Source organism: Triturus cristatus, chromosome 1_1 (assembly GCF_964204655.1).
Source record: "Triturus cristatus chromosome 1_1, aTriCri1.1, whole genome shotgun sequence".
In the NCBI taxonomy this organism is placed as follows: Eukaryota; Metazoa; Chordata; class Amphibia; order Caudata; family Salamandridae; genus Triturus; species Triturus cristatus.
The window spans coordinates 642,910,696-642,924,803 of NC_140579.1; positions in this window are offsets into that span (position 1 = coordinate 642,910,696).

Genomic DNA, 14,108 nt, shown 5'->3' on the forward strand with positions numbered 1-14,108 from the left:
CGATTCCAGAACTTTTCACCACTGAAATGCAAGGAAAATGTGTTTTTTTTGTCAATTATTTAGGTTTGCAAGGGATTCTGGGTAACAGAACCTGGTGGGAGGTAGTCAATTCACCCCATCCTGGATTCCCCTGGGTGTCTATTTTTCACAAATGTATAGGTTTGATAGGTTTCCCTAGGTGCTAGCAGAGCTAGGGTTCAAAAACGAAAGCTAGGCACTTTGACAAAAAAGGGTCATTTTTCACTGTGAAATTGTAGTGTGTCCACGTTGCATTTTGCATTGTTTCAAGTCACGGGCACTAGGCCTACCCATGAAAGTGAAGTACCATTTTTCTCGGAAGACTTTGGGGAACGCAGGGTGAGTGGAAATTTGTGGATCCACGCATATTTCAGAATTTTCCACCACAGAAATATGAGGAATTTTTTTTTTTTGGACACTTTTTTAGGTTTGCAAGGGATTCTGGGTAACAGAACCTGCAGGGAGGTAGTCAAGTCACCCCATCCTGGATTCCATTGGGTGTATAGTTTTCAAAAATGTATAGGTTTGCTAGGTTTCCCTAAGTGCCAGCAGAGCTAGGGTTCAAAAACTACAGCTAGGCACTTTCCCAAAAAAGGGCCATTTTTCACTGTGAAATTGTGGTGTTTCCACGTTGCGTTTTGCGCAATTTAATGTCACGGGCACTAGGCCTACCCACGCAAGTGAGTTACCATTTTTCTCGGAAGACTTGGGGTAACGCGGGGTGAGTGGGAATTTGTGGATCCACGCAAATTCCAGAACTTTCCACCACAGAAATGTGAGGAAAATATGCTTCTTTTGACAATTCTTTAGGTTTGCAAGGGATTTTGGGTAACAGAACCTGGTGGGAGGTAGTCAACTCACCCCATCCTGGATTCCCCTGGGTGTCTATTTTTCACAAATGTATAGGTTTGATAGGTTTCCTGTTAGAAATGTCGATTTCTGGTTGGCTATGGCTTGCGCCAAAGTCAGGCAGAAACCACCACTCTAGTCAGAGCAAGGAAGTTACACGCCAAAGATAACCCCTGCTCACCCCCTTGGTAGCTTGGCACGAGCAGTCAGGCTTATCTCTGAGGCAATGTGTAAAGCGTTTGCGCGCGCACCCAGCAACAACACCCAAGGCCCACCACAAAAGAAACTCCACACAAGGTATTCTATAAAAATAGCCTTTATATTACCAAAACACATTAGATAAAAACACACACTTTACAATGTGCCAACAGGCACGGGCAGAATTTACAAGGGATTAAATGTACAGGGGACAGGGCCACATGGACCACTGTCAGGAATTAGCACTTTGTAGAAATTAGCACATAGGATATAAAATACTGTAGTACAAAATAGCAAATGTAGCACACAACCAGTAACTACTGGTAACAGGTAAGTACCACCTACGCAACCCTATCCACCTTAGGAAAATGTCACGCAGGGAACTAGGACCTCACTAGCACCACCTGTACTAGGAGAAAGCAAACAACCACCTAAGTATCACAATACCTGTAGGGGTAAACGCACATTACACATGATGCATCACATTCAGAGGTGTAGGGAAGGAAAACACATGATACATAAAATACATTCAGCGGTGTAAAACAAGGCACATGACGCATAAAAACACATTCAGAGGTGCAGGGAAACACAATTGCGCAAGAACTCACATAAGCCACCAGTTGTGGCAGTCCCTAGGCCAACTGGCCTTGTCGGGGCTAGGACACCCGGTGTCCAGCAGAGTCAGGACGCAGAGTCAGGCGCAAACCAGGGCGCACTGTGCACAACCTAAACGTTGCAGCTGCCCACTAAGTGCTGGGCAGCTGGAGAAATGAGCCTGGGCACCACTGTGCCTTTTTAAATCAAATGACCCAATCTGCCGCACTTGGAGCCTCTCTGGGCTCTGAAACAATAATCTGCCCCGTCGTTGGAGCGACCTCTGCTCTCAGCAATCTGCCCCCTTAACATTGGAGCGCACCAGCGCTCTAAACAAACAATGCGCCGGTACAAGTAGGTGGGGGCCCCCTCTCTGGGGCCTGGGCAACTAAAAATCACCCCCCGACGTTGGAGTCCTGCTCAGGGACTCAGCGCAATGAAATGCTGCCGTTATCGTTGGAGCGGCCCACTGCCTTCCGGGGCCTCTCTGGTTGTCCCAGTATGCCAGGCAACGTTGGAGCCTTCACGGGGCTCTGAACCACTGCCCCCAACCACGTGGGGGCAGCCCACTGCCTTCCGGGGCCGCCCGGTACTTTTAGCGCCTCGGTGCCTGGCTCAGGCACCACAAAAGTGCCCCTGCCGTTGGAGACCGCAATCACCGATTGCTTACGAGGCGGCGTCTCCTTCCTCGGGTGTCTCCTCTGCGGCGCGGACCTTCCTTCCCCCCGGGCCCCCCTCCGGACTTCTCGCTTCTTCTTCCTCGTCCGGCGGTAGGAGCGTGGGGTAGGCTCCCGTCCGCTTCCTATTTAAGTCCCGCCCACGTCCGAACAAGGCTGCCTGACTTCCTGGGTTTCGGCCCGGGCTGCAGCGGTGATTATTCCGGCCGTAAGAGTGGTAGGCTCCCTCGAAATAAACGCAAATAAGCGGGGTGGGCACCCGCCACAGGAACAATCGGCTAAGCGGGGTGGGCGCCCGCCAACAAGCACCCAAATATGGGGTAGTCTCCCGTGACACCGGCAGCACACGGGGTGGGCACCCGTTGTCAGAAACAAAGCGCTCCTGGCGCCGAGGGCAAGTCCAGCGCTTCCAGGCGCTGGAGTCTGTAGTGAATCGCCAAGAAACACGCTCCTCGGCGCTGGGGTCCCAAACAAAGCGCTCCTAGCGCTATAAAGCAAATAAAAGCGCTCCCAGGTGCTTAGGGATAGAAACCAGGTCCAGAAGCAAAGTCTTCAGATGCAGGGGGCCAGGACTGGGCCCAGGGGCCAGCTCACAGGGCCCTCCAGCAGGGAGGCAGTCCCCAGTGGCGGTCTCTCCTGGCGCCCAGCAGCAGCAGCCCCCTCAGATAGGATCCTGGAAGAGAACGAATTGTAAGGGGACACAGCCCCTTTTTATACAGCTTTCCCCTTTGTTTCAAGGTGAAGGGAAGGGGCGAACCAGTTACAATTGGTTCCTGAGCACTTTGTTTTGCTCAGCCCCTCTCCCTATTCACTGGCATGGCTAGGGTCATCAGTCGCACCACAGGGGGCGGAGCCAGCATTGTGTAGGGAAAACCCAGCCCTATTCAGGACCCAGGTGTACTCCTCCCACCCATCTAGCTGCTGATCTCCCCATTCACCACTGGGTGACTCATCCTGACTCGGGGGATTCTCTAGCCCGTCACATGACCTCAACCAGCCAATCGCCAGACCAGGCACACATTTCACACTGCACACTGATGTAGCGTTTAAAAGGTTGAAAAGTGTAGGGGTGCGTCATATTCACTGTTGGCACCCGTATATAATCAAATGTGTACTCAGGTATTTTGTGTGCAATGTATTAAGAATTGTATAGCCTATATCGATTTAATTTAGAAGTGTTAGCAATGTGTAAGCATATTGTGAAAGTATTTAGAGAAATGCATAGAGTTTTAGTCTATATAAACGCAATGTGATGTTAAAATGTGTAACCTAGAATACGTGCATGTAGACTGTTTAAACATACATGAAAGGGAAGACGTAAATGTCAATAGCCTGATTTAGGCATGCTTGTGTAACTGAAGTAGTGGCCAGAATTCACATATATCGTTGAGGCGAAAGGCCTGTTATTTTCTTATGTTAGCCGAGGGCAATAGGCCAAAAGGATTTATTCCAGTAGAGGTTTTAGGCTGTAGTAAATTGCAAAGTTAAAAGATGTTAAGTATGTCTGCATTCCATGATCTCACTCCAGGGGCAAGGACAGTTGCTTCGTTAGTAGAGAAGTTCTTTGTTCACGAATTGACTTATGTAGTTAAAGCCAGACATGGGAGTGCATTGGAATGTGCCAATCGTAACTCCTAGTGCGGACGGTGTCTGGGACTCAAGGCCAAGCTGATGGACGATGGAACTGGACAGCGCTCGATGGAAAATTACTGAAAGACGACCCGGCTGAAGAGGAGGTGCAAAAGGGCGTGTTCTGGGATTTGGGGTTCTGTATTAGGGAAAGCGCCCCGAGGGTGGAAGGAGAACAGAGCAGCCCAGAGCAGAGAAGAGTTAGGCGAAGAGCTAGAGGGGCAATTTTAGATCAAGCTCTCTAAGTGAAGACTTCTTAGAAGTTTCACTCTGACACCTTTTCTTGATTTGAGGGTCTCAAGGGATTGCTAAGTAGGGATGACATCTAGTACAGAGTAGGGACAGAGATGGTATGGTCCAGTGTCCCTAATATCGACATTGGCTTGGTAGTTTTCTACCTCATGCTTTTAGAAATTGTGCTTTTAGTTATTTTTAGTCGTATGCGGAATCTTCGTAGAGTAGCATTTGTGTTAGTGCCTATGTATTTGTTGTGCCTCGTGTTGAGGAGTCTGTATCTACAAATCTTTATGCTGATAATAAAAGCCAGAGAGCCAAGAGACTAAGTCTCGAGTCCTTGATTATGACAAATTGCGGACAGCATTTTTCGATAATTGTGCTCATTCCCTCCACGCTATTGGGCAAGTAAAAAGTTCCATCTGACCAGAGTGGGTTCTTGTAGATAATTGACGGATACTAAAATGGGCCGGAGCAGTTGGTAGCAGAGACGGATGGTTACTTCCGATAGCGAGGGACGATTAGATTAGATAAGGATAAGTGATCCTTGAGGCCCATAGACGATAAGTGATGGTGAATCATCAGATGGTGAGCGGGAGACGACGGCGGCAGATGAGCATCGATGGCGAATAGCAGTGCGGCAGGAAGCAGCAGTTCCAGAAGTGAGTATGAACAAAATGAGATGTTGTAGATTGCGGTGTTGATTGCTGTGTGATGTCTTGCGGAGTTGATGTGTATGTTGAGTGCTTGTGAGATCAGGCTGTGAGCGCGTGCAGCCCGGGAGTTGTGGCGTAGAAGACACCTGAGATAGATTTTGTTGACCACCCAAAGGAGATCGTGAGGTACCATCGATCACCTGGACCGAGATAGGGGGAGCGAACGTGTGTGTGTATGGCAACTTAACGCTGGTTGTGGGTTGTTGTGTGTGGGTCGGAGTGTTAGTAACCTATCAGAGGCGATCTGTCTGGCCGGACGGGGACAGACGGTCGCCAATCGAGGTCAACAAGGTCGAGAGACTGTGGACGAACAGTCAGAGGCTGTGGACGAACAGCCAGAGAGGTAACTCAAATTGGTTATTTCAGTGTATGAATGGGACGAGAGTCGGCGTGAAACGTGTCTGGTGAAGGGAACTGCTGCGAACGGAGGAAGGTGACGTCAGAGAGTGTTGCGCTGTGATAGGCCGGTTGGTGTGAGTCACGCTGTTATTGGAGGATTTAAGAGCAAGAAGTAAACAGAGCGCGAGATCGAACTTGCTCGTCATGAAGTGTCTTAAGGTTTTACGAGAATTGTGTAGAGGCGACAAGCATGTGGTTACTCGGAAGGGAGAAGAAGCCCCTCCCGAGGATACCCCAGCACCTTACAGGGCAAAGAATGTGGGATTACATACCATAGTTTGGATCGAGAATTGGCATAAGATTACACAAGGTGAAGGGGAACTAGCTTTCCCGAGGTATGGCTCATTTAGACTAGCGGTGCTGTACCAGCTGAAGTCGGTGATGGCGTCCTTAAGACCTTTGCCAAGACCAACACAGTTCGAAGCATTACATGCGTGGATTAGAGCAGCGCATGATAAGGAAAAGGGAAGGAGTCAGGAAAGGATGAGAAAATCGATCAGGGCATTCCAGGATGCCAAGTGGGATGCAGCGGATAAAAGATGGAGAGTGCAGGCAATTGAGGAAGAGAAACTGTATCCCTTATTGATAGATTCGACGGGGATAAGGCATGTGAAAGCAGAGGATGAAGAAAGTGACTCTGATAACGGAGTATTGGAAAGATTGTTGGAGGAGAGGCCACCTCCTTACAATCCAGAAGAAGCAGAGGACAGGTGGGGTGAGAGAGGGGAAACTAGAAGGGTAGCAATGCAACCCGAGACTCGAGTAGAAGGGTTGGTCTCGTTTGGAACAGAGAGTCCACGGAGTCAGTCTGAGGCTAGTGGGAGGATTGAGAGAGAGATGAGGTTACCGGATGCATTAAGGGTACCGGTCACCATTGGACCGATTGTGTCGATTTATAGTCCGGAATCGGAGGAAAGGGAGAGGTCCGAACAGGTAGCAGAAAGAACGAGGAGGGAAAGTGAGGAAAGTGGGTTGGAGGGCGCAATGGCCCGACCTCCTAGCCCTGTACAATGGAGTACACCATTGGTAGCGGTGTCAGACACATCTAGGGGCGAAGAGGAACCAAGATCAGTGAGGCCGAGAAATCTGATGGAGTCAAGGTCAGATTTAAGGTCGTGGGTACCATCAGAGAGGAATCAGAACACGAATGCGGTCCAATCGGAGAGAGATCGGGCAAATTTTATGAGCCGTTCTGCTCTTACAGAAGCACCAGAAGAGAGTAGAGAGAGGGAACCGGAATGTGAATATGACGAGAGACAGGGAACCAGTTGTCAGGTGTTGAGAGGAGCCTTGAAAGTAGGGATGATAGACATAGTAAGGTTCAAGGCGGAGGTAGATGAAATAATATATGGAAGTCTACCTCTTGAGAGAATAGTAACATACAACCCGGATGAGCTGTTCTTTGTAGCGAAAGATGTGACTCGTAAAGCACGAATTGCACACGAGAAATTGAGGGGATTGGCGAAGGAATATGAGGTGGATTTATCCAAGACTAGGGCGTTGCAAGGAAGTGATAGGATGCATTATACCGAGCGGGAGCTGGAGGAGAAAAGGGTTGTTGGATTAAGGTCACATACCAGAGAACTGATTCTAGCCATGCGAGTATGGCTGATGCTTGATAAATGGGAGGAGAGATGGTCTAAGAAAAAGAGCTCTAAGGGAGCGGAAGGAGGAACTCCGGGTGGAGGGTTGCTATTGGCAAAGACCTTCCCCCTGAGGGAAGTGGCGAATGGGGGATATGTGCATGTACCATGGAGCAGGGGTGATTTGGCATCATTTACGAATGACTTTCCCAGGCTCAGGGAGAAGCCTGCAGAGTGGTACAAGCAAGTTGAGCGCTTTGTTAAGATTTCGAAGGTATTATGGATCTATCTCAATACCTTATTCGATATTGTGGTTCTGGGAGATTTGTGGAACGCATGTAAGGTTGCTGTTGATTGGCCGGACTATGAGCCTGATAGGAACATGATTACAAATGGTCCGTCGCCAGCGGTGATGAGGCTGTATGATAAGGTAATTACCTGTTTGAAATCGAAGGTTTCACCCCAAGATATTGATTGGGTGAAAATAGACAGGACAGTGCAAGAACCAAAGGAGACAGTACATGAGTTTTATGAGAGACTCTTAAAGGCTTTTAAGCAGTACAGTGGCCTAGACGAGTTAGAAACGAAAGATATGGGACAGTTCGTTTCTAAGTTTGTGTTGGGTTTGAAGCCAGAGGTTAGTCTCATGATACAGCAGCATTTGATCTGTTGGCAGAATAAGCCCGTGGATGAAATTTTACGGTACGCCAGGTACTGCACGGATGAGATTGAGTCGAAGCATAAGAAGATGAAAGATAATTTGTTGTTTATTCAGATGCAAGCCGCGCAGGGACCGACGAATGGGAGACCAGTGGTAAGGAGACAGGGAAACTATCAAGTAGGAAATCAGAATGTTCAGGGGCAGGGAAGGCCAAGGCCCATAGACCCTAGGACAGGCATGGATGTAGCGATACTGAAAAAGACGACTGCTTGTCACCAGTGTCACCAGGTAGGACACTGAAGACGCGAGTGTCCCCTGAACCCCTGGAACCAGCAACAGATGGAGGGAGGAATAGCTCAGGTCCCTGGGGCGGAACAGGTACAGACGGTGACTACACCGAGAATGATGAAAGGGGGGACAGACATCCTGCAGGTGCAGGTTCCCCAGCCACCCAGGATACAGAACATACAGCAGGGAGCTCGAACTTATTTGCAGATGCCCATGTTTGAAGTAAGCGAAGAGAAGGATACAGATTTGCTGGCCCGGTTGAGTTTAAGCCAAGATGATGACTGCATACTTAGGGCCATCTTAGAGGTAGATCAGAGAGGACCCTTTGTGGAAGCAGAGCTCGACGGACACCCTACTACCTTTTTGGTCGATACGGGGGCTACTAGGTCGACTATAAGATCGGCAGTAGTTCCGGGGGTAGCCCTTTCTGGGGAAAGTATACAGGTTGTTGGAGTGGCGAATAAGAGGCTAGTGAGCCCATTGACAGAACCGATCCCAGTTAGGATAGGCAATTTTAGGGATCGACACCAGTTCGTGGTGTGCGATTCTAGTCCTGTTTGTCTATTGGGGAGAGACTTGTTGTGCAAGCTCAACTGCACAATCTACTGTACCCCGAAAGGAGTAGAGGTACAGACAAGGGATGACGACGTGACCTTTAAGGTTGCGAATCAGCGGGTGTGCGTGGAAATGTACCCTGCTTTGACAGTGGAGGAGCTTCCACTTGATTTGAGGGACTCAGTGTCCATCGACGTGTGGGACCTAAGTGGAGAAGAGATTGGATTAGTCAGGGGAGTGGATCCAGTGAGGATACAGATCAAGCCAAATGCGGAATTCCCGAGAACCCCTCAGTATAAATTATCCCCTGAGACGATTGCAGGGATTAAACCTGTGATCGAGTCCATGATTAAGCAGGGAATACTGATGGAAATCATGGGTAGTCCATGCAATTCGCCCATTATGGGACTGCAGAAGCCAAGTGGGAAGTTCAGGATCGTGCAAGATTTGCGGAAAATAAACGACATAGTTGTTCCATGTTGTCCGGTGGTACCGAATCCATCTGTGATCCTGTTTCAGATCCCATGTGAAGCTGAATGGTTCACAGTGATTGACTTGTGTCAAGCATTTTTTTCAATTCCCCTACATGAAGAGAGCAGATTTCTTTTTGCATTTAGACTAGAGAACCGTGTATTAACGTGGTGTCGTATCCCACAGGGGTATACAGAGAGCCCATCGATTTTTAATCAACTTTTGAAGAAAAACCTCGAAAGTCTTGTGTTGCCACAAAACTCTGTTTTAGTGCAATACATTGACGATCTGCTTGTTGCGTCAGAAACAGAAGACGCTTGCAGAACTGATACGATTGCATTGTTGAATTTCCTGGGAGAAAATGGTCACAAGGTGTCCCCAAACAAGCTGCAATACTGTTTACCTGAGGTACAGTATTTGGGGCACAGAATTGAGAAGGGCAAAAGAAAGGTGTCTCCAGATCGCATAGATGCGATTCTGAGAATGCCAGTTCCCTCGACGCAGAGGGAAGTTAGAATGTTTTTGGGAATGGTGGGTTATTGCCGCCAGTGGATCCCAAACTTTTCCTTTGAAGCGAAGCCTTTACAGCGGCTGACGCGAAAGGACGTAAGTGATCCGGTACCATGGGACGACGACTGTTTGAAATCATTTCTGAGGCTGAGAGAAGCCTTATGTAGCGCTCCTGAGTTGGGAATGCCGGACTACAACAAGGCATTCGCATTATTCTGCTGCGAAAGAGAAGGTTGCGCATTAGCAGTGTTAACTCAGAATCATGGAGGTGTCCGTAGACCAGTTGCCTATTTCTCAGCTACTCTAGATCCAGTAGCTTTTGTGTTGCCCGGATGTCTCAGATCCGTTGCGGCAACAGGTGTCAGCATCGAGAGATGTGAGAGCATTGTGATGAGTCATCCTCTTACTGTACATGTGCCACATTCCGTTGAACTGTTGATGACTAGGACTAAAACACAGCACCTCACGAATAATAGGCTGACTCGTTACGAGCAAGTCATCCTTGCAGCCGATAATGTGATATTGAAGAGGTGTGCTGTTTTAAATCCTGCTACATTGTTACCTGTCCCAAACGTGGATGATGATGAAGATTGTGAGGACCATGATTGTCTCGATGTGACTGAACTATGCACCAAACCGAGACCTGACATTGTTGATGAACCGCTCCCAGTTTCAGATGAGACCTTCTTTGTGGACGGTTCATGTTTAAGAGACAGTGTCGGTCGATTGAGAGCAGCGTTTGCAGTATGCACCATCACGGGGGTGGTTGAAGCCGCTTGTTTAGAAGGAGTACACTCCGCGCAGGTGGCTGAGCTTATTGCCTTGACTCATGCCTGTGTGGCAGCTGATAAAATCCGTGTAACTATTTACACGGACAGCCAATATGGGTTTGGTGTGGTTCATGACTTTGGACAGCTATGGGCCCAGAGAGGGTTTATGACGTCTTCAGGTTCACCCATTAGAAATGGTGACCATGTGCGAAAATTGCTTGAAGCATTGCAAGGTCCTGATGAAATTGCTGTTGTTAAATGTTCCATACACACTAAGGGAAATGATTTTGTTTCATTGGGTAACACTTATGCTGACGAAGTAGCCCGGTTTTGTGCAGAGCAGGGATGTAATTACACGGAGAATCGCATTGAGGAAACTGAGGAGAAAACAGTGTATGATCAGATGTTAGCAATGGCAGACTCATGGGAGGAACTGAAGCAGCTTCAGGAAGGGGTTTCGGATCAGGAGCGAGACAGTTGGATAAGAGCTGGATGTGAGAAAGGAGATGTGGACATATGGGTTTCGAATGATGGACGAGCGGTGTTGCCAGAATGTTTGTTAAATCCCATGGCGAGGTTGATACATGGTGCTGTACATCTTGGTAGAGACGCAATGATGCGAGTGTTTCGCCAAACTTGGTATAACCCGAAGTTTCGGGCGGTGGCCGAAACCGTGTGCCAGAGGTGTGTCACCTGTCAACAGATGAATGTAGGGAAGAGGACAGCTGTGACGTTGAGTCACATAGGGAGGTCAGGTGGACCTTTCAATAGGATGCAGCTGGATTTCATTGAAATGCCGAAGTGTAATGGGTTGAGGTACATATTAGTCATAGTATGTGTCTTTTCCAGGTGGGTGGAGGCATACCCTACACGCAGGTGTGACACACTCACGGTAGCCAAATTATTATTGAGAGAACTCATTCCGAGGTACGGTTTCCCGACCTCTTTTGAATCAGATAGAGGAACTCATTTCCACAGTGAAGTCATGAAGTTGCTTTGTGCCGCCTTAAATATAGATCAGAGGTTACATTGTAGCTATAGACCAGAAGCTTCAGGGATAGTGGAGCAAGTGAATGGGACTTTAAAAGCTCAAATGGCAAAGGTGTGTTCGTCAACCTCCCTGAAATGGCCCGACGCATTACCTTTAGTTCTCATGAGCCTTCGAAGTGTGCCTGATAGAAGGACTGGATTGTCACCCCATGAGATTCTCATGGGGAGGGCGATGCGTTTGCCTGCAATACCTGCCACTGCTCTGATAAATATCACTGATGATATGATCCTGGACTATTGTAAAGGCCTTGCTGACGTGGTCCGTTCTGTGTCTCAGCAGGTGCAGACAGCAACGGTTCCAGCTGCGAGTGACCTGTGCCACGACCTATGTCCCGGCGATTGGGTCCTGGTCCGCAAGCACGTGAGGAAGAGTTGCTTGGATGCTAGGTGGCGAGGACTGTTTCAAGTGATCCTCATCACAAACACAGCAGTCAAGTGTGGAGGTTTACCGAACTGGGTGCATGCTTCCCATACCCGTAGAGTTCCAGCACCCTTAGAAGATACAGCCCCTCTTGAGAACGAAAACCCAGCTGAGCCGACAGAGCCACCTGAGAGGGCAAGTCAAGCTGTAAGGGTTGCTGAAGCAGCTGATGGTGCACTGAATCAAGCTGAAGGAGAACGTGAGAGAAGCACCGAACCAGAAACAGGGGAAGAAATAAGAGGTGCAGTGGGCAGTACAGAATCGAGTTCTGCCGAGGAAGAGGAGACCAGTGCACAGGGTATCGAGGGGAACACCGGAGGTGCCACAGAAGCAGAAAGGGTTTGGCCCGCAAGACAGAAACGGGTAAACCTCAGGTTGGCGCCGAGCACAGATCTTGCACCAGTTTCGGAGGAGCCAGAAGCAGAATCGAGTGACGAGGAGCATCCTCAAGGTACTCTGAGAAGGTCAAAGAGAACTAGAGTGCCAAATCAGAAGTACGCTTCACCGGAGTGGGCATATCCAGTGACTGATGCCATGCTTACCGAGCACAGGAAGATTGAGGTCAATGACATTGGTCAGCAGTGCTCCGTTTCCGAGAGTAGAAGTGTTGCTGAGAATTCCGGGATTGGAGATCGATGGAATCCTGACCATCAACATCCCGGATCCACCATTTCTAAGCCTCATTCGTGGTATGATCTTGGATACTTTGGATTTCCTGACATTCACAGTTGTGCCAGCTCCACAAGAACTGACCATTCTTAAGCTCGAGATATTGCAGGGGGTCCTAGAACTGTTGGGACCAGCAGTTATTTTGGACTGATTCAAGAGTTTGTAAAGCAGGAAAAGGAAGATAACCTAGACCTGAGCGGAAGAAGAATAAAATTAGGGACCTTCCGTTGTAGAACGAAGAAAAGTTAGGGAGGTTTGCCAAAGTTCGCAAAAGAGACATTAATGAGAAAGAGACTCACCATTCCAGAGATTGTATTGAACATTGAGTATATTCCGAAGATGGCAGATCCTGCAAACACACATCGTAGGGCTAGATTAATAGTAGGCACATTGGTAGGAGTTGTGATAGTCACTATATTTGCAGTAGTGATAACTTCGTACATGGTGGCCCACAGGCAGGAGGGGGAGGTTCAGGGAGCACCTACACCTATTATCCCAGGACAGAGAGGTGTCAGTATTAGAGATCAGAGAACATCAAAGTTAAGGGAGGATCGTAGACTCCACATGGATTTGTCGAAGGGTGATTTTAAACTCAATGCTTATGCGAAGTTGTTGTACGAGTATGTTGATGCGATGAATGTGAAGGATTGTTATGTGTGTATGCAGTTGCCTGCTTCAGTGGATGAGGGTATCAAGTATCACCATCTCCCATTGACGTATGGGATTTCTTGTAGTTTATTGCTTAGTTTATTTTACGACAGGAGGCAGTTCGAGTATTTCTTTTCAAATTTTGATACGGTACTTCCTGAAGTTCCAGCAATCAAGCATTTGAATAAGTACGACTATTATAAGAAAGAGGACAGACTCCTGAAGTATTTTAGACCTACTGTGAAGTTGGATACTGCGCATGCTCACAGGCATAACCTGACATGTGCATTATCCGAGACGGAGAAGAAATTCATTGATCAGGTAGAGGACAGATATAGAAAGTTGTGCCAGACACGAGACACCGGAGATAGTCCAGTAGATTGGACTGAGGAGGAGAAATCTCACAAGTCCAAGGGAAGCTATGGACCAATTGCATTAGATGAAGTGCAGAAGGGGAATTTGTGTATTGGACGTCCTCAATCAGCTACTGAGAAGGTTGCAGTAGGACATAGCACCTGTTCTCAGACCTTCACTATGGAGGCTTCTGTTAAGGACTTTATGCAAGGTCCAGTACAAGTGATTCCGACCGTGTATTATGTATGTGGGAAGAATGCTTATGTCAGATTGCCTGCAAATTGATATGGCATATGTTATTTGGCTATCATATTCCCGAAGATTTATCACACGGAGGACTTGGAGCTGTTAGAGACGAGACAACACTCTAGAAGACGTAGGACTGTAAAGGCAGGTGCAGTAATTGGTGATCTATATGGAGCAATGATACCTAGTATGGGTGTGGTTTTGAATGACGTGAAGATCAGAAGGTTGGCGACAGTAGTTGATGAGCTGTCTATGAATACGGCGAGGTCTTTGTTGTTGGTGACTGGAGAGATGTTGTCGATACGGAATATGGTTATGCAGAATCGCCTTGCGTTAGACGTGCTATTAGCCAAAGAGGGCAGGGTCTGCAAATTATTGAAGGTTCAAGAATGCTGCACGTATATTCCAGACAATACGAAGGAGTTGGGGAAGTACATAGATAACATCACCACTATTCACAAGGAAATTATGGATTTGACGGAGGAGAATGTGTGGGAAAAGATTGGACAGGGATTTGGTAGAGTGGGAACATGGTTTGCAAATTTGGGTAGGAGATTTCTTGGATCGG